Below are 19,828 nucleotides of genomic sequence, written 5' to 3' on the forward strand. Positions count from 1 at the left end.
CCAGAGCATGCGACACACATTGCAGAGAAGAAATTGCCACCGCGCTGCTGGTCTTTCCCTCCCTCTCTCAGGCAACTCAACAGCCCAGCATGTCAGATAGACACCTAAAGCTAGGTGGGATGAATCTCAGTTTCCAGATGCACAGCTTCATAACTCACGTGTGGAGCCTTTCACAGTCGAGTCTTTCACTGACCAGTCAGCAGAAGTGTTACAACACTTGTGTTTTGCTGCAGGGAATCAGAAATAGAAGAGCTCAAAGCTCAGCTGGGACGGAGGAAGGAAGACTGGATTGACAGGAGCGTAATCGTGTGGAGGCAGAGCTGGCTGCCTTGGAAGCGAGCAGGAAATTGAAGAACTCAAGCAGGTCATTGAAAGCATGAAGAACAGCTTGGCTGAGAAAGACAGAAAAATTCAGAAATACTTCATGGACATCAGCAATGAAACCAATAAACTGGAATCTTTGCTGCAGAGTAGGGAGATGGCTCAGAACAGCTCTGTGAGAGATGAGCGGTGCCTGGAGTACACGTGTGACTCGGAGGGGAAGCTGTCAGCATTGTGTGCCACGATGCCAGACAGCCTCCTCTCAGAGGACCAGGCTCTGGAGGAAGTGGCAGATAGTGGGCTGCTTCTTAATGAGGACTGATTCATCTGAAGAGAGGCTGACCACCACAAGCTCTGAGTTGAGTGATGCAGCTCCCTCCAGTTCTGCTGTGAATCAAGAGATGCTTGAAAATGTTCTGGGGGAAAAACTAGCTGCTTCCCAGGAGGAGAAAATCAGCAGCAGGATGGTGGAACAGGCCATCCAGACTGATGTGGGGCCATACAGCCTGGATGTGGAGCAGCTGGCTCAGAACCTCTTGGGAGCTCCAGATGCCTGTCCTCTAAGCCCACCTTCTTCGCTGAAGGCATTGGGTGGAAGTTCTCTCAGAAGCTTCAGTGATTCTGGTATCATAGTGGCCTTAACTCCAAGTGATCCAAACTCTGCCATCCTTTTGTCTGCTGCGGAGCACAGAGTTGATGAAAAGCATTTTGTGAAAGAGCTTGATTTTGCAGAAGGTCATGGTGATGAAGCTCCGATAGGAATAAAGAGGAGCTACTGGAGCAGCAGTCTCCCCTGAGATCTTCTGGCTGTAGCAGTCCCTGTTGTACCAACTCTCATGTGGGATTTCAGTTCTCGGAGAGAAGGAACAAATCCCATTTACAGAGCATGGCTTTGTGGCTGTGGCCTGGTGGCCCTGTACTCTTTACGCCGTACACTGTTCAATGTGGAAACCTAAAGTCCACTCTGTCCCTGGGCACCAGCTGGCTGAGGTGGAGAGAAAGGGGGGAGAAGAGAGATGACAAAAAGTTATTGTGTGTTCTGGCAGAGTCCATCATTTTGCTCTTGACTATTTGATTTGCACTATAAATCGGTTTGAAAACATGCTCCTTCTTTTCTTTGAATATTAATGTTGTCTTATAGTCATCTTGTATTGGAACCTGATAGTCATTCGAGCCCTTTGAAATCCTATGTCTAAATGTGTAGCGGTTTCACTTATTGTTTATTTAATTGATTTATTGTAAATTGCTTTCTGTATGACCACAAGTTCAGTAAAGCATGTTAGAAATGTTAAATATGTGCGAGTGTTTTATTGTAGGAGAGCTATGAAAAATGCCCCACCTCAGCGGAGCCCTCAAACACGCAGAAATGTCCTTCCACTCGTTGCTCTTCAGGTGGCTTCTGAGCTCCTGCTTCACACACAGCCAGAGTGGGGACCAGCGGGGCTGGGGCTGCAGCCAGTGCCCTGGCTTGGTGGGCTCATTCCTCATCCAGACGCTGCTTCTCTTCCCTGGGGAGTTCCCTGACTAGCTCCCTCCTGGGCTCCTGTATTGCCCCGTGGGTTCTCCTGCTGTGGGGGGAAATCCGCTCCCCAAGCACCGTTTCTAAAAGAGAGGAGAAGTCTCTTCCCCGTCCCTCTCACTGTCTTCTCCCAACTAAGACAGGCTCTGTGGTGTCAGGAGCAGTGCTTCTGCAAGGGCATGGTCACGCACCCAGGGGATGCTCCCAGCTTGCAGCAGTCTCCCACTGGCTGCTCTGCAGGACCAGCTAGAAGTCAAACACTACGCAGGTTTTGCAAATCAAAGAAACGGGAGGTATGCAACCCCTTGTTCCCTTGCTTTCCTTCCTCTGCTTTTATTTGCTCTTTACAATGGAGAAACCAAACCAGCAGAATGAGTCACACTTGTGCGCAGAACTGGGAGGAGTACCTGAGAGAGCAGGAGATGGCGCTGCCACCCAGAGGGACCTCAACAGGCTGCAGAAAGGGGCTGACGGGAACCTCCTGAGCTTCAGCCAAGGGACATGTCAAATCCTGCCCCGGGGGAGGAACGGCCCCAGGCCCCGGGACACGCTGAGGGTGCCTGGCTGGAAAGCAGCTCTGCAGAGAAGGCCCTGGGGGTCCTGGTGGACACCACCTTGAACTTGAGCCAGCAAAGGCGGCCAAGGGTGTCCTGGGCTGTACGAGGAGGAGCATTGCCAGCAGGTCGAGGGAGGGGATCAGCGCCGGTGAGGCCACCCCTGGAGTGCTGTGCCCAGTGCTGGGCTCCCCAGGACAAGAGAGACGGGGACAGACTGGAGAGAGTCCAGCGAAGGGCCACCAAGATGGGGAAGGGACTGGAGCAGCTCTGCAGTGAGGAGGGGCAGGGAGAGCTGGGACCGTTCAGCGTGGAGCAGAGAAGGCTCGGGGGATCGTCTCCAGAGAGAGAAGTATCGGAAGGGAGGGAGCAAAGGAGATGGAGCCTGGCTCTTCTCAGTGGTGCCCAGGCTCCGTCCGGCTCAGGGTGGCCCTCCTTCAGCAAGGGCTTGGACCAGATGACCTCCAGATGACCTCCAGAGGTCCCTGCCAACCTCACTAACCAGCACCACCACCAGGCACCGCCCAAAAGGGGCCTGAGCAAAGGCGGAGGCGTGAAGCACGCTGCCGGACGGGCTTTGCATCACAAGGTCTGTGTCTGAGGCTGGGCGAGGAGCTTCTGGGCCCTTCTGCGGGTGTGCCCCTGAGAGCTCTGTGATGGCACCAGAGAGTCACAGTCACCCCATGACGTAACTTGCGGTGGGTACCCATACACGCCAGCGTGGCGTACTGCCAGTGGCACCCGAGCCGTCGAGTCCTGCGGGCAGCACCCGAGCCGTTGAGTCCTGCCAGCGGCACACCAGATGTCATGACCTGCCAGCGGCCGAGGAGCCACCGAGAGCAGCAGCACTGGAGGCGTCCAGGCACGAGCCGGCGGTGCCGGGAGCCACCAGGAGCTCCCGGCCGGGGGACACCTGCCCCATCTGCTTGGGTCCCCTCGAAGACCCTGCTGGTGTGGACCCGTGCTGGCATGCCTTCTGCCACGCCTGCATCCAGCGCTGGGCTGCCACCGCCCTCGCTGCCACCTGCCCGCTCTGCCGGCAGCCCATCGTGGCCATCCACCGCCTGAGGGTGGGCAATGACCGTGCCGGGGTGGCCCGCAGTCCCCACGGCGGCCGCTACCGTCCCTACGTGGGGCCGTGGCCGTGGCGGCAGGGGCGGCAGAGGCAGGGGCGGCAGAGGCAGCAGCGGCACCCCGGAAGCCCCCAGCGCTGCAGCCTGTCCGCCGAGCATGGGGAGCGCAGCCCCCCTGTGCCCCGCCAGCGTGTCCGGAGCCTGTCCGGGCAGTGGGACAGCGACGGGCGCAGCCGGCTGCGCTCCCCGCCAGAGACGCACCAAGATCCATCGTGGCTGCGGAGGGTCCGGGAGGAAGAGCCGGGCTCAGGGGACCACACACACCACCTCCCCTGGGTCCACCCCTGAGTGGGGCAGCTGGGCCCCCGGGGTCCCTGTGAAATAAAACCACCAGGGATGCAGAGAGAGCCGGGGGCCACGCCTGGTTTCTACACACCGCTTTGCTCATTGCTGCAGAACTGGGGGGAGTGGGAGGGATACGGCCCTGGGAACTGGGGGAGACGGAAGGATATGGCTGTGGGAACTCGGGCAGAGGGTGGGCTCTGGCTCCAGAGCTGGTAGAGGGGGAGGAAAGTCAGTGTTGGAACGGGAGGAGAGGGAGGGCTATGGATGGCCCTGTGACGTGGGGGAGAGGCAGCCGAGGTCCTGTGGACTTGGCGAGAGGCAGGGACGTGGCGTGTGGGAAGCAGGGGGAGAGGGTGGGATGGGTATTGCCCAGAACCTGGCAGAGAGGGCGGGATACGGGGGTGGGAAAGGGATAGTCACAGGGATACGGCTGTGAGATGTGGGTAAGAGGGAGGGACACGGTGCCCAGGGAACTAGGGGAAGAGGGAGGAATAGTGATTGGTGTGGGAACTGGTGGGAGAGGGTGCTACAGGGCAGCGGGGACTGGTGGGAGAGGGAGCCACTGCCCAGGGGACGCCGTGGCAGGTACCACAAAACCTGTCTGGGAGAGGACCGGGCAGAGCAGCCCTGGAAAGTCTTGCTCCACAAAGAGGCCCTTCTCTCCTGCTTTGGCTTGTGCCTACAAGTCAAAGCGCCAAAGGCTGCCTTTCCTGCACGCAGCACTTCAGGAATGTGCCAAGCCTTCCAGGGGAAGGCACCCAAGGTCCCTGGCAAGGACAAGAGCCTGAGTCCAGGTCAGCTTTCTCTACCGCACCACAGCGACTGCCTCCAGGGGCACAGGACAGCCCCGCAGAGCCTCTCCTCGGGAGCCAGAGGAGACGGCAGCATGCTCCAGCTCGAGCTGCACTCATCCAGACAACCGACAGCTGCAGCTGGAGCAGCACAGCCACGTGCCGCCACCCGGGTTATTGGCAAAGACCAGCGACAGCTCAGTCCTTCCTTTGCCCCACTCAGGACAGAGGCCGGGGAGATGGAGGGTGAGACAGGCAAGCGTCTGGGAAGCCCTTCCACTGGCTGCCGGGACGTCTGCTCGACCAGGCAGCGTTCTTCATCCGCGGGCCTGACGGTATCCAAAACACGTCTCCTCACACTCTCCTCCATGCTCCCGGGCCCCCTCACCTCTCAGAGAAGGGAAACAGGGATGGCTCCTGCACATCCCTCTGCCCACTGTAAGCTCCCGGAACACAGAGAGTGAGAGCAGAGCACACACACCGGGGAGAAGGCAGCGGTACTTCTGCACACAGGTCTGCTTTGGTCTTCTGAGCCGCTGCCTCTGATGTTTGGTACGCATTTTCGGTGACGTCCTGTGGCTCTTGCACCGGCCCTGCTGGGTCCATCAAGCTCATCGGAACCGTGCCGACTGCCTCGAGAGAATACTAGAATGAAAACGGATGGCTCAAATGCAAGAAGCTCTTGCCATGACTGCAGCTCCCAGGAGGTCAGCTCTAAACTAAGCCACCCTGAAATGGATCCAACACACCACCAAACACCGCAGGAACTCAGTACGTCAGTGCTGAAGCTAAGGCGGGACACGGGAAACACGCAGCCGCCCACCCAGTGCAACCAAGAGTTTACGGCGTGCTTCCAAGTGGCTCAGCTCACTTCCAGGAAAGGCCTTTTTCCTCTGTGAAAAAGAAATGACCTTGATCCTCGCCTGTTTCCAGGCCTCCTTCTGCCCGTAACTTCCGGACGCTTTTGGTTACCAGGCCTGGTTCTGTGCCTTCCCAACCAGTACCAACATGCACTTTTAGACTGCTGTTTCCTGCAGTGGAAACCAAAATTTGACAATTTTCCTGTGCCTGAAATGTTGTGCGGGGTCAGTGCATCCACGGCTGGAAACTAATTAGTGTAGAACAATTTTAAAACAGAATATGTAACTTGGCAACCCTTGAGTCAGGCCCCACAAACTCAGGCTTCGCCTGTCTCATGCTCCAGTATGAAAGAAAACAATTAGTAAAATAGTTAAAATGTAGAAACAGGATAAGAGAAGCCGTAAATTAGGGAACAGTCCTTGGGTATGAACTAGAAAAAAGACACAAAGTTTGAGGCATCCTGATAAAGGGGGCCCAATATGCCAACAAGCCTGGGACCATCTGGGCAGGACGGATAACAAGGTTGCTGAGCTTGCAAAACGGAGGTCACGAAGAAGAGGTCACCCAACTGTGTACACTGAAGAAGAGGAGAAAGAGGAAGATTTGAGGAGGACGACCCCTGACGACCACCTGAGAAAGAAACTGCGCAGGCGTATCAGGACATTAGCATATATTCATGAGTTCCAGGAATAATAATGAATATGTATTGGATTTATCGGAAACCTAATGAATATGTAACTCTTTTGTAATATAAATCACGTACAATTTGTTTCTCATCGAGACGCATGTTTGTGGAAATATCCCGGTGCGACTCCCAGCGCTGCAATAAAGGATACCTGCTTCATAGTCACATTGGCTATTGAGTGAATTTTTTTGATTCACTACCCTATTTGCACAACTACCAGGGCAATATTGGAAAGGTGAAGAAAGGACCCTCAGCCTGAGCTGAAAAGTGTATTTGAAATGCATTCATCCGTGCACACAGGTTACAGCCAGTATCTCTTCTGCCTCTGTAGCTCCCAGCTACTGATATCTGTGGGGAAAAGTGTTACAGTCCTCTGATAGACTGTGGCACCGAGTTCCACCTGTCTGTAACAGCCTTTATCCTGCGGTTAGGGGTTGCAAAACCAGAAAGAGAGAGTTCAAATGTCTCAAGAGAATTAGAAAAATCCATTAACGAAAGCACAGATGGTAGGACAGCTCTACAGGAAGAAATCAAATTATTATAACAAGTGGTAATATAGAATCAATTAGCCCTAGACGACCTTGTAGAAGTACAGGACAGACTATGTGCGTTATTGAATCACGGCTGCGGGGGGTTTTATGTAAATCAAGACCAGAAAAACGAAACTGAGAGAAACAAGATAAAGACTCATTTCGAAATATTACATGAAGAGAGGCAGGGATCTCCCATCAATCTATTTGGATGGCTAACCTCTTGGCCCACAGACTTACATAGAGGACTGTGAACTGAAAGGATTTGGGTTATTGTATTGACTCTCTTGTTTTCGTTTGTAAATATATGGCTGTGTTTACATTGTCTATTACCTTATGCACTCGACTTCAGACTAAAAGAAGAGTAGTATCGTGTGCCCTTGACAGTTAAAAGGAAAGGAGGCACTGGTAGGAAACACGCATTCCCTAACTCTTGTACCAATTCGTCTTTATAGCATAAAACTGAAAGAACTTGTATAAAATCTATCTAGTTGACAATGCAGACTGCATAGACACGGTTCAGTCAGCATGAATGAAGGGCCCCAGGCCCTTGCAAGGAGAAGGACAGCCCCCCACCCTGAAGAAGAAAGGGTACCCCAGGACTACCAGATCACGCCAGCATCCCAGCCCCTTCGACACCTTGGTGAACCCTCCCCTTCTCTGGCGTCAGGGATAGGGAACTGCAGCAAGACTGACTCCAGGGACGTCTGCATCGAGAAAGAAGCAGCGATTGGTCAAGTCGTGTTGGACCTCAGTGCCTGAAAGGTTTAAGAACCATGTCTGAAATGGCATTTGGGATGCCCCAGTTTGAACGGGACACCTCATGCGCACAAACGCAAGAATTCCTCTTGGAATGCTATACTTTGCATTCCAGCTTCTCTCCTCGGTCGGCACGGCCCAGTTGCCAACTTTTGGTGATGGCTCCCCACCATGGCCGCATGGTACCGCTACCGGCACCGGTTCCACCACAGTTGGAAGCAGTATTTGTGCTCCCTGGGGCGGAGAGGGGGAGGACAAAAACAACCCAAAAGCGCCCCAACTCCTGCCATCCCCACCTCCGGGCTGGGATGGGACAGCACACACGCATCAGCATCCACGGGCCAATGGTCCCGGCACCACCCCTTCCCCTTGGTCAGGAAGTTCACCTCCCCCCACCAAAAACTGTGCTTGGGATGGGAAATCCTGGCGATGGGAGACCGTTCACATAGGAAACCATCACGGGGCTGAGAAATCATCGTGGCGATGGGAAACCGTGGTGGGGATGGGAAACCATCATTCAGGACAGGAAATCATCAGCAGGATGGGAAATCATTGAGATGGGAAGTTGTTGTGGTATGAAAAATCAAACCATGGCAAGGCTGGCTGAAGCAGGTGCTGGCGGAATGATCGCCGTGGGGACGGAACCCCTAGAACACCGTTTGCCCCAAACAAACCCCACACTGGCCAACTGCCATGGAAGGTACAGCAGCAGGCTCCCGCTCCTCCTGGTGCTCCTGCCCCACTCCGGGTAACCCCCCACCTGCCTCTGCCCCGGCTCTCACCCCATCACCCCTCTTCTCTTCCCCCAACAGAGAGGTTGCCTCTCCGGCTGCCCATGGCATTGGAGGTGCCCGGTGTGACCTTCACCGCCCCGGCCATGCCGCCACCGGTCACTGCCGGCGTGCTGCCCTCTGTCCCGGGGCTGCCGGTGTCCTGCCAGCCTGCCCAGCTCCACCCTGACACCCACCAGCTGGCACAGGCCACTGTCTGGCAGGGGGTGCCAGGGCCCCTGGGGGCACCAGGACAGCTGGCGCAGCTCCCCCCCAGGGCGCGGCTCCCTTCTGGGGTGCAGCTCCCTTCTGGGGTGCAGCTCCCCCCTGGGGTGCAGCTCCCTTCTGAGGTGCAGCTCCCTTCTAGGGTGCAGCTCCCTTCTGGGGTGCAGCTCCCTTCTGGGGTGCAGCTTTCCCGTGGGGTGCAGCTCCCCTGTGAGGTGCAGCTCCCTTCTGGGGTGCAGCTCCCTTCTGGGGTGCAGCTTTCCCGTGGGGTGCAGCTCCCGTATGAGGTGCAGCTCCCCCCTGGGGTGCACCTCCCTTCTGGGGTGCAGCTCCCTTCTGGGGTCAAGTGCCCCCCTGGGGTCCAGCACCCCCCTGGGGTGCAGCTCCCTTCTGGGGTGCAGCTCCCCTCCAGGGTGCAGCTCCCCCCTGGGGTGCAGCTCCCTTCTGGGGTGCAGCTTTCCCGTGGGGTGCAGCTCCCATGTGAGGTGCAGCTCCCCCCTGGGGTGCAGCTCCCTTCTGGGGTGCAGCTCCCCTGTGCGGTGCAGCTCCCCCCCGGGGCTGCTCCCTCTCCCCCTGCCTATGGCTGGGGACAGCACCTGGTGATGGGGATGCTGCTGCCCCACCAGCCGATGGGGCTGGGGCCATGGGCCCTGCTCCAGGGGCAGCCCCTCTATTCCACGGGCTCCTGCGTGCTCCACGTCCCTGCCCGCCCCGGACCCCTCCCACCCTGCCACCCCCGGCTCAGCATTGGGTGCAGGGCCCCCCTGTGCTCCGCACCCTGCCCGGCAAAACCCAGAAGCCGTCGGAGGCCTCCAACGAGGACGGGGCAACCATCAAGAACAGCGACCCTGCTGCCAGCCCCCACCAGCCCGCCCCGGCTCCATCGACCGGCAGCACCACCACGAAGCCCAAAGGTGAGTTTTGGGGGGGCGGCAGAGGCCCAGGTAGGCGGCCAAGCCGAGGAAAGCTTGCATCTCCCCGGGGTTTGGTTGAGTTTGTTTGCTTTTCCAGCAGCAGTGACTACCCCAGCAGCCCCAGGGAAGCCCACCGATCTGCCCGAGCAGGGGCCAGCTGCCTTTGCCGAGGCCTTTCCTGAGCAGGCACACGACACCACCGTCAACCAGACGCTCGCCTGGCTCAACACGGCGGATAGCGAGGACACCGTCCTCGATGTCCCCGACAGCCCCAGCTTGACCGCCTTCCTCCACGAGCTCCCACACCTCCCCCTGCACGTGGCAGAGGGCGGCTGCCCCAAGGAGCAAGCGGTGCCAGCGGGGCTGGGGTCAGCGAGGACGCCAGCCCTGATTTCCGTGACTTGGCTGCCTTCCTCAAGGAGCTCCCCGACCTCTCCGAGTACGTGGCGGAGGGGGGGCTGCCCCAAGGAGCGAGCGGTGCCAGCGGGGCTGGGGGATAGTGAGGACACTGTCCCTGATGGCCTTGCTCTCCCCAACAGCCTCACCAGCACCGCTTTCCTCAAGGAGCTCCACGACTCCTCGGGGGATGTGGCGCACGGCGAGTGTCCCCAGGATCCAGCGGTGGTGGCGCAAGTAGGGGAAAACGAGGGCACCATCTTGACCACCAAGTTGACCACCGAGGTCCTCGATGAGCTCCCTGACCTCTCCGAGTACGTGGCAGAGGGTGGCTGCCCCAATGAGCGGGCGGTGGTGGCGGGGCCGGGGGATGGCGAGAGCACCTTCCCCTATGGCCCCGATGTCCCCAACTTGACCACATCCCTCAACAAGCTCCCCCACCTCTTGGACTATAGGGCGGAGGGTGGCTGCAAGAAGGAGCAAGTGGTGGCCGTCATGCTGGTGGACGGCGAAAACATCCTCCTCGGTGGCCCCGACAGCCCTGCCAGCGCTGCCTCCTTCAACGATGTCCCCAACTTCTTGGAGGACGGGGAGGACGGCGACTGCCCTGAGGACCATCTGGCGGTGGCAATGCTGGGGGATGCTGACCCCTTCTGGGGGGTGGCGGCCTCTCCCCTGCAGGACCCCAAGGGGAAGGAGAGCGGGCTGACGGCAGACCTCCCCGCCTGGCTGCCGCTGAGTCCCTTGGAGACTTCTGCGGAGGGCTCGCCGGAGAGTTCAGAGGAGATGTCAGAGGACAGCCCTCTGCAGAGTCCCTGCAAGGATTCCCTCCAGGGTCCCCAGGAGAGTCCCCTACTGAGCCCCCTGCGCATTGCGCTCCTGAGTCCCCTGCCCAGCCCCCCGGCTCCCCCCCAGCGCCATCCACCCCTCACGGCCCAAGCGGTGGAGGAGGCTCTGCAGAGGCAGCCCCGGGTGTGTTTGACCTGCTTGCCGCTGCTGCCAGGCGTCGTCTCGGGCCGTGTGGTGCCCAGATCGGGAGAGGCAGGTGGCAAGAAGGCCAAGCGCCCTGCACCAGCCGTCACCCCCATGACGCAGGAGACCTCCCCGCAGGACAACATGCCACCCAGGAGGAGCAAGAAGATGGTGGCGCGCCGGGTGGCCAAACATCCATAAACCCTGCGCGAGGGGAAGCTGGACAGCGACGGGCGGAAGCGGACAGCGTGCAGGAAGCAGCAAGCCAAGAGCATCCAACAGCAGCAATGTGCCTGCCAAGCACCTAGAACCCCCGGGGATGCCAGCGAGCAAGGGTCCTTCGCACAGCCGGAGGGGACAAGTTTTTACGCAGCCGCTCAACCCAAACCTGGCGGTTACTACTCAAAGGAACAACCGCCCCGCAACCAGCATCCCCACCCCAGCCTGGCACCAACACGCCCGCTACCCCCACCTCGACCCCAGCCTGCTACTGACAGCCCCGCCACTGCCAGCCCCACCTCCACCTGGAACCGGCGGCCCCACCAACAGCAGCAGGCTGAGGCCTGCACCCACCCGCTCCAGCCCCGGCCCTCTCCCACCTCCCTCTTCCTTGCTTCGCTCATTAAAAGACTTGGGTCTTCGCTTTGCAGCCCCTCTCTGCCTGCGGTCATTTGCGCAGTGGGGTGGGGGGGGCGGGGGCGTAACGCAGGGGGTGGCTGAGCTGGGCTGGGGATGGCCACTGAGAGCATGGGAAGACAGGGCATCGCGCCGGGTGGCAGGCACCCGTGGGAGAAACCACGCTCATTAGCATCAATGCCAGGAGGACGGAGGCCACCCTCACTGCCCCGGCTCCACCACCATTGCCGGTGATCTGGATCCTGCGCTGGGAAGGAGCCGCAGCTGCCTCGGAGGCCAGAGCTGAGCACAGAAAACAGCTCGCATCTGGCCGACGAGCAGGCATCGCTGGCCGGGGCTCACGTGCTGACGTCCCGGAGCTGGCGCCACACCGGCTGCCCAGCTCGCTCTACTCCCTCTACGGCCTTTGGCGCTGCCCGGGCCTCATCTGGCAACCCCCCCCCGCCCACAGGGGAGCCCCGAGCCTGTGTCACGAAAACTTCGCAACCGGCCCGCGCTGACCGAGGCAGGAGGCTGGGTCGCAAAGTACAGAACTACAGGGGCAAATATTTTTTACCGCACGTGCCGTCTCCCGGCCCAACTGGAGCACCCTGAATGTGCCGTCACACAGGGTTCTGACAGCCTTCAATCCAACGACTGAAGGTACGCGCCAACAGGAACAGCACCGTTTTTTCCCACACCTCTCTCCGTGCTCAGGAGGAGCTGTTTGCACACCCCTGGCAGCTGGCCTTGCTGCCTGAAAATCCTTGCAGGCATGAGAAGTACCCGGCAGTTCAGCTCACTTCCATCGTTGAAGACAAGGCTTTTGGCTAGAACACAGCCAAATAGTTCTTTGCATTTCTTTAGCTCCTGGGGAGTACCGATCAAGGTTTTCCTGTCAAAAGAAACAAGAGAAGCAGTCACAAAAATGCCGAGAACCTGCCAGTCACATGCACGGCGCCCACGCAGTAGCATTATCAAGGACCCCGCACAGACACCACGGATTAAGTTAATGCACCGGTGAGGAGAGAGCAGGAACAGTGCTCTGGCACCCACCACTGGAACAAGGAGGGCCCCATGAAGGGGCCTGCACGATTGAGGAGAGCTGCTGTTCTTTTGCTTCCTGTTTTTCCTCCTCCTGTTCTTCCTCATCATCTTTTTTCTCATCCTCCTCCTCTCCTTCCTTTCCCTCCTCCTCATCCCCCACTAAATGTACTTTAAAGCTCTCCGTAGAAAGTCTGGACAGCCTGTAGCCTAAGTAGCATTTACATACAAGAAGTCATCTGGATTTTTTTTTCCCCCTCCCCTCAGCCCAGAGGATCCCACGTTGTTGTCCTCAGACTCAAAGGCAGACAGAAATCCAGAGAAGAGCGGTGGCCAAACAGCGAGCGCAGAGGCAGCGCAGCCAAAAGCACTCGAGCCCGAGGGTGGCAGGGAGCGTGCTGATGTGCAGACAGGTAGGATGCTGCAGGGGTTTTAAGTTCATCTAAACCCAAAAACTCATGGATCCAGCCGCACCTACTACCCTCAATTCCTGATGCAGCTGGGAACACCACCTCGAGTTAAGGGTCTCGAATCGTTGCCATTAGAACACCCTTGAATTTGCTGCTTTTCACACTAACAAATTAGGCTAAGGAAGGTGACCTTTTTCCAGAGGGTCAGCGACCTTTCCTCAGGTTTCAGCGCACCCTCTGGGAAACAAGCCAGGGCTGCTTTTCTTTACTCTTGCCAGAGGCTCGTCAGACGTGGCCTGAGGTTTGTGAACATTCCCACAGCTCGGGCCCCGCTGAGCCTGCTGCACTGCTGCCCAGCCACGCAGAGGCTTTTCTCCGCTGAGATACCGTTTGACCTGGGCTGGTGGGGAAGCTTTGGTCTCGTGCCTTTCCCACTGACGAGCGTAGATCATCTGGTGTACTGAATAGCCCTTATTTTATCATTCTCTGATGTGCTGAGGAAGGTTTCGTAGCTCTGCTGTAGGAGACGGGTACAATTCCCATCAAGCAGACACGTTTCAGACGTGCTGTTTCCTCAAGGGCTTCTCTGGCAGAGGTCAGAACGGACCATCTGAACGGACCATCCATCTCATCACTGGATGCACGGGGGAAACAGCTCCCCCAAACGTGCATGCCAGGTGATCACCAACATACAGGTTCCACTAGAATCAAAATATACATAGTCATTGTTTTTCCGAGAAAAGGCAGTCCTATGATAATCATTTCTTCGAATCCATTTCCCTATTCTCCTCCCCATCACACATGCTCAGTGATTTGAGTCGGTGGTCCTCAAGGGGTCTGTGGTGGTCGTCATGGTCTCGCACCCGTGTTCGCTGGGTGACCCTCTTCTTGCAGGCATGCGCAGTATCCTCGCTCTGGATACACTTGTCCATTACAACTTACTTCATAAGATTAATATTCCCGGGGCTATTGTCCGGTTGGGTAGGGACTGTACAAGGAACGTAGCAGCATCGTACATTGCCATGGTCAGTTAGCTCCATTACCTATTACCTTGACTAGAAATCCCTTTCCCACGATTATAGGCTTTAAAACAGTTCTAGGCCTTAAGCAGCTTTCTAGTTAATGTCAGTTTTCTTATAGCTAAGCTTCTATATTTTTGACAATTCCCTCCTTTTGTTTTCATTGCATCCCTGCAATTATTGATATCTCCAAGCTCCTTGTAAGTTTGCTACTATACTAGAAAAACAGGTTATGCAACATTGAAAAAGCACTATTATGCATACAATCCCTATGATCACTAAGGCTGCTACAGCAAGCGCCTTTTTGAGCCACACAGAGAAATCAGGAGCCCAGGAAGTCAACCACGACACAGTATCAGGAAAACCCCAAGATGTATCGTCTTTTTGTACTTGTGGCATTTGAGAACTAATCTCCCAGGCTTTATGTAGGTCAGTCAATAATTCCCCTGAATGATCTACATACATGCAACACCTCACATTTAGCATTGTACAAACTCTGCCTTGTGATGCTAACATCATATCTAGGGCCATACGATTTTGTAGGGTCATTTTGGAAAGTTCTGCAATTTCAATTTGCAAGGTTGTTAACCCACGAGCGGTATAATTTGCCAGTTTTTCAGTTTCTCCTGATATGTTTTAAATCGCTTTTTTCCAGTTCACTCACCCCTAAAGATGGCATGAACCATCGGAGAAAAGAGTGAAATCCTGAGGGGTTTTCTATTAGTGGGTTATTGGTCCTTTTAACACGAGTTAAAAAGGTGCGATGCCAGACTTGGAACATTTATAGTTTTAGGGAGAAGTTGTAAATCCACAGTTACCAATCCTAGAGTGCAAATTCCTCCCTAGCGGGGTGGAAGTGCTTTATAAGCTTTGTCACCAACCACATAACCAAAATACTCCCAGTGCCTTTGGCCCCCTCCAGGCCCAGCTCAAGCGAGATTGAATATGATTAGTTGTGTTACATTTAGTCCAATTTCCCACAAAAGTGTGGTTAAGACAAAAGTGCCCAGTCCAACTTTCAGGGGGGGTAACATCTCGCTACACAGAGGATGTTACGATATTCGTCTCAAGGAGGAATTCTGAGGGTTAGTATTTGCTCATCATATTTAGTCCTTATAGAGGGATTTCTCCAAAACTTTTCCCAAACGGAATCCTTCGGAATTGGAATACCAATTAAATCAAACCCACGACCTACAGATTTTGGTAAAGATGCACAAAGCCAACATTCAGTACAATTCCGATTCTTCGCAAAGGACTTCATTAAAGAAACATGAGTGTTATTTAACCAAAAAGTTTCCTCTTCATTTCCAACTACACTTTGTTTACTTAATCTAGATTTGGTCATTATTTTGTCAGTATTAGAAATGCCAGCTTGAAAACCCCATGGAAAATCATAATCATGTGCTACCGGAAAATTCCTAAACCCATCTCTGAGAATGTAATACATTACAGAAAAGAATGGACTTGTCAGATTCAAATTGATACAACACCAATCATTGTGTTTACCCTCTGTCATTACCCAGAAGTGATGGTTGACGCACCAGGTTCCTGTTCCTGTTTGCGGCTCATATATATATATATATGTGTGTGATATGGACACATATTCCATGTATAACTTCTTGATGATTCCGTTCCAGTCTCAGGATCTCCCATCACAAATCTAACACAAAAGTCTAGAAAAACATTAGGATTAAAAAAAGGATTCCATACAATCTCAGTATTTCTACCTACTACAATATTTTGCCCCTTTGCATTCTTAGTTCCCCAAACTTTACAAAAGGTTTGCTCCCAGAGACTAGTATTACTATATTGTGCTATGGTTCCATTTGTAAGTACATCTCGGTATCGCAGGATGAACTTTGTCTACAAGGTATCAGTCTGACTCAAGAGAAAACCAATCAGCAAATACAGCAGTGCGTTGATTTTCATTCTGTCGCGGAATCTTTAAGCACACGTGAGTGATGGATCCACTGTCTCTTTTCCTTGTAGATTATTTCATAGCTAATCTACAGCATAAAAGGAGGTTAATAACACCATGTAAGGTCCTTCCCATTTGGGCTCAAATCTATTTTTCCGTCTAAAATTCTTTATCTAGACTTTATCCCCTGGTTGAATATTGCGTACCTGAATTTCAGGTGTTATCCCTTGATACCAAGAAGCATGATTTCGTAATTGCATAAAAGAATTCTGCAAGTACAATAAATATTGAGTTACCTCCTTCATCTCCATCCAAAAGGCTTGTTTTTGCTGGAGTAGAAGTTCCAGGTACTGCTAAAATTCTCCCAAATAAAACTTCTGCTGGAGATACACCTACTGCTTGCCTCGGTGTATTTCTAATGTCCCAAAGTACTACATTTGATGCTTCTGGCCACTTCAAGCCAGTTTGTTTACAGGTCTTTACTCATTTGTCTTTGATCGTCCTAGTCATCCTTTCTACTTGTCCTGACGATTGTGGATGATAAGGTGTGTGCAATTGCATCTTGGTATTTAATGAATGATAAATTTGCACTAAAATTGCGGCAGAGAAATGTGCTCCCCTGTCCGAGTCAATTATTTCAGGAACTCCGTACCTAGGTATTATCTCTTTTCACAGAGCTTTAACCACCGCTTTTGAGTCATTCTTTCGAGTTGGGAAAGCCTCCACCCAGCCCGAAAGCTGATCAATAATCACAAGTGAATAAGCATATCCCATAGCCCTAGGCATCTCCACGTAGCCAGTCTGTAGTTTTTGAAAAGGATATGTTGCTGGAGGTCGCTTTCCTGCTGGTGCCTTGATTTTCAGAGAGGCATACTGTTTGCACAGTCGACACCCTTCACAAACTCTTTTCATAGCAGTGTAAATCCCCGGGGCTGCCCACAGTCTCTGCACTCGCAAAGCTATATTCTCAGGTCCACCATGGGTTTTCTCGTGGTGCCATCGCACAATCGGTATTAAATACCTTTTTGGGAGTAACGGTTTACCCCCTAGAGTCCATTGTCCATTCTGCTGTTCGGCTCCCAGCTTCTCCCAGAGCTGGCTGTCTTCCTCAGGAAGTTCCTCAAAACAGCTTTTGCGTGTCTGGCAATTCCCGGTCGAGCTCTCCTTGATGGGTCAGTGTCATTGCAAAGATGACTTGTCGGGCTGCCGCTTTTGCAGCCTGGACCGCGAGCGCATTCCCTTTTGCCAATTGATTCTCTTGGTTGGTGTGTGCTTTAATATATATTACTGCTAGTTCAGATGGTAATTGGATCGCCTCCAAAAGTTCTTGAATCTGCTGTCCATGGGCGATCGTTTCACCTGCTGACGTGAGAAACCCCCTTTCTCTCCACAGCATACCTGTAGCATGACAAACTCCAAACGCGTACTTAGAGTCAGTATACAAATTAACCCGTATTCCGATCGCATATTGTGCAGCTTTCGTGAGGGCGACGATCTCTGCGCCTTGAGCACCTAAAGTGGGAGGCAAAGGTCCTGCTAACAATACCTTCGTTTCCGTGGTAACAGCAAACCCAGTACATTTCCATCCTTCTTCATAATAGGAGGAACCGTCGGTAAACAAGTTCATATCTGGGTTATCCAAAGGTTGATCTTGTCAGTCGTCTCGTGGTTTGCTCGTCACTTTGATCACCTGTTCACAATCATGTTCATCCTTTTCTCCATCCGTGGGCAGTGGCATTAAGGTGGCAGGATTCAAGGTATTACATCTTTCCAATCTGAAATTGTCAGCAAGCAAAAGTATTAGTTCATATTTATGGGCTCTTTGTGGAGAAAGTGCTTTCTCGGCATATTGTTTCTAATCATATTTCAACGTCACGTGGCACACAGACTACTAGGGGATGTCCCAAGACTATGTTCCGGCTTTTTTCTACTAACTCAGCAGCGGTAGCCACAGCTCTTATGCAAAACGGAGTTCCTCTTGCTACTGAATCTAATGTGCAAGAATAATAGGCGATAGGGCTTTCATGTGGCCCTAAAGTTTGAACTAAAACTCCATTTGCCGTTCCTTTGTTTTCTGTGCAATAGAGTTTAAAGGGCTTAGAATAGTCTGGAAGCCCCAAAGCTGGAGCTTGCATTAATGCTCCCTTTAATGCACAAAAAGCTTTTTCTTGTTCAGGACCCCAAGCTATTGGTTCCACTTGCTCATTTTTTGTTGCCTCATTAAGAGGTTTCGCTATTTCACTGAATCCAGGAATCCATGGCCTACAAAATCCTACTTGTCCTAAAAATCCCCTGAATTGTTTCTTTGTTACTGGTCTGGGAATTTCTTGTAGAGCTCTTACCCGTTCTGGATCTACTTCTCTCCTCCCTGGTTTAAGAATAAACCCCAGATACTTTACCTGGTGTTGACAGAGTTGCACTTTGGATAGAGATGCACGGTGACCCTTTTTTGCAAGGTGGATGCACAAATATTCACTATCCCGCATACAATCTTCAGCCGTATGGCTTGCTAGTAACAAATCATCAACATACTGAATCAAAACAGAACCCCCAGGAAATTTTAAGTCTCTTAGATCGTTTCTGAGAATTTGAGAAAAGGTGGTTGGTGAACTAGTAGACCCTCGTGGCAAGCGTGTCTAAGTCAACTGTTTCCCTTGCCAAGTGAAGGCAAAAATCTATTGACTTTCTTCAGCAATAGGTACTCTCAAAAATGCTCCTGTGAAATCCAAAATGATCAAATATTGTGCCCATAGAGGTATTTGGGTAAGAATTAAATCTGGGTCAGGGACAACAGGGTGTGGGGAAATGACATGCTCATTTACTGCACGGAGACCTTGAACAAATCTATATTCTGGATCCCCATCCTTATCTAATCGATGTTTACTTACTGGCAAGATTGGAGTATTCTATGGACTTTGACATTCCTTGAGTATTCCTTTTTCTAAGAAAACTACAATCTGGTTTTGAATACTTGGGATAGCCTCATCTGCAATGGGGTACTGTTTAATTGAGGGAGCTGACCCTCCTTTTGTTTTAATTCTTACCGGTTCTGCAGATAACAACCCTATATCATCACCAGAGCTGCTCCATAGTTCCCTTGGAGAACTGCTTCAAGTCCTTCTGGAATTTTAAAAGCCGATTCTTCTTCTTCTTGTGGAATTTGCACAATTTCTGCTCCCATGATTATTAATTTGATTCCCGCCGGAGCAAGGAGTATTTGAGTACCAAATTCCTGCCAAAGATCACGTCCTAGCAAAGACACAGGTGAATCTGGAGATATCACAAATCTTCCCCATACCATTTTCTCTGCAATGATAATTGGAAGTGGGGTTGAAATAGATTTCATTTCTTGTCCAACAACCCCTCTTATAAGTACCTTCTCCTTAGAAAGCAATGTTTGTGGGAGTGCGTAATTCAAAAGGGACAAAGTTGCTCCTGTGTCTACTCAAAAAATTCAACCAAACGGTTCCCCGGGGGCAAGCGCGGGCGTGCGGGGGGCACGCCTCCCCGGGGGAGGGGGGTGTCACCCTCCCGCCTCCCGGCGCCGAGAGCCCCCTACTCTGCCCGCGCCAGAGCCAGAGCCGGCAGGAGACGCGAGCCCCTACCTGACGGCGCCGCTCCGCCTCGCCCCCTCAGCCCGCGCCCGCGCCGCCCGCCCGCCTGCCGCCTTCGCTCCCAGCCGCGCCACCATCTTGCGTCTCACAAACTACTGCCCTTCTTTTGGGGCGGGGGGGCGGCGGGTGAGCCGGGAACTCCCAACGCCGCCGCCCGCAGCGCCCACTCGTATCCTCCCGGCGCCTCGCTGCCCCGGGGCGGGCGCGCGGGGAGGCCGGGCAGCGGCGGCCGGTGCCTCAGCCTCCCTGGCAGGGAGCGGGGGCGGAGCCGCTCCGCCGCCCCGCCCGTCAGGCGGCGGACAGCAGCCAGAGGGCGGCCGGGGGCTGCCCCGGCGCCGCAGCGCCTCAGCCCGGGGGCCGCCGGCGTCTCGTCGTCCTCCGGTCGGGCGAGGTGCCGGCGCGAAGCGGCTGCGGCAGGGAGGCGCGGGGATGGCAGGCCGGGAGTGCCCAGGTGGCAGCGGCGCCCTCGCAGCCCGCTCCTCTGCCGCCAGAC

The 19,828-nt window shown here is 54.1% G+C and overlaps 1 long non-coding RNA gene and 1 pseudogene across 1 annotated transcript in view; both read left to right on the top strand.

Annotated features, from left to right (window-relative positions):
- The window catches only part of LOC142599787 (uncharacterized), a 90,365-nt gene extending 77,634 nt beyond the window's left edge, over positions 1 to 12,731 (top strand). The window contains exon 3 of the long non-coding RNA XR_012833251.1: positions 12,642 to 12,731. This is a non-coding gene — a long non-coding RNA (uncharacterized LOC142599787). The remainder of the gene's footprint in view (positions 1 to 12,641) is intronic.
- On the top strand, positions 120 to 1,277 carry LOC142599790 (syntabulin-like; annotated as a pseudogene).
- Positions 12,732 to 19,828: the final 7,097 nt, after the last annotated feature.

Source organism: Balearica regulorum, unplaced genomic scaffold, assembly GCF_011004875.1.
Source record: "Balearica regulorum gibbericeps isolate bBalReg1 unplaced genomic scaffold, bBalReg1.pri scaffold_34_arrow_ctg1, whole genome shotgun sequence".
Classification (NCBI taxonomy): Eukaryota; Metazoa; Chordata; class Aves; order Gruiformes; family Gruidae; genus Balearica; species Balearica regulorum.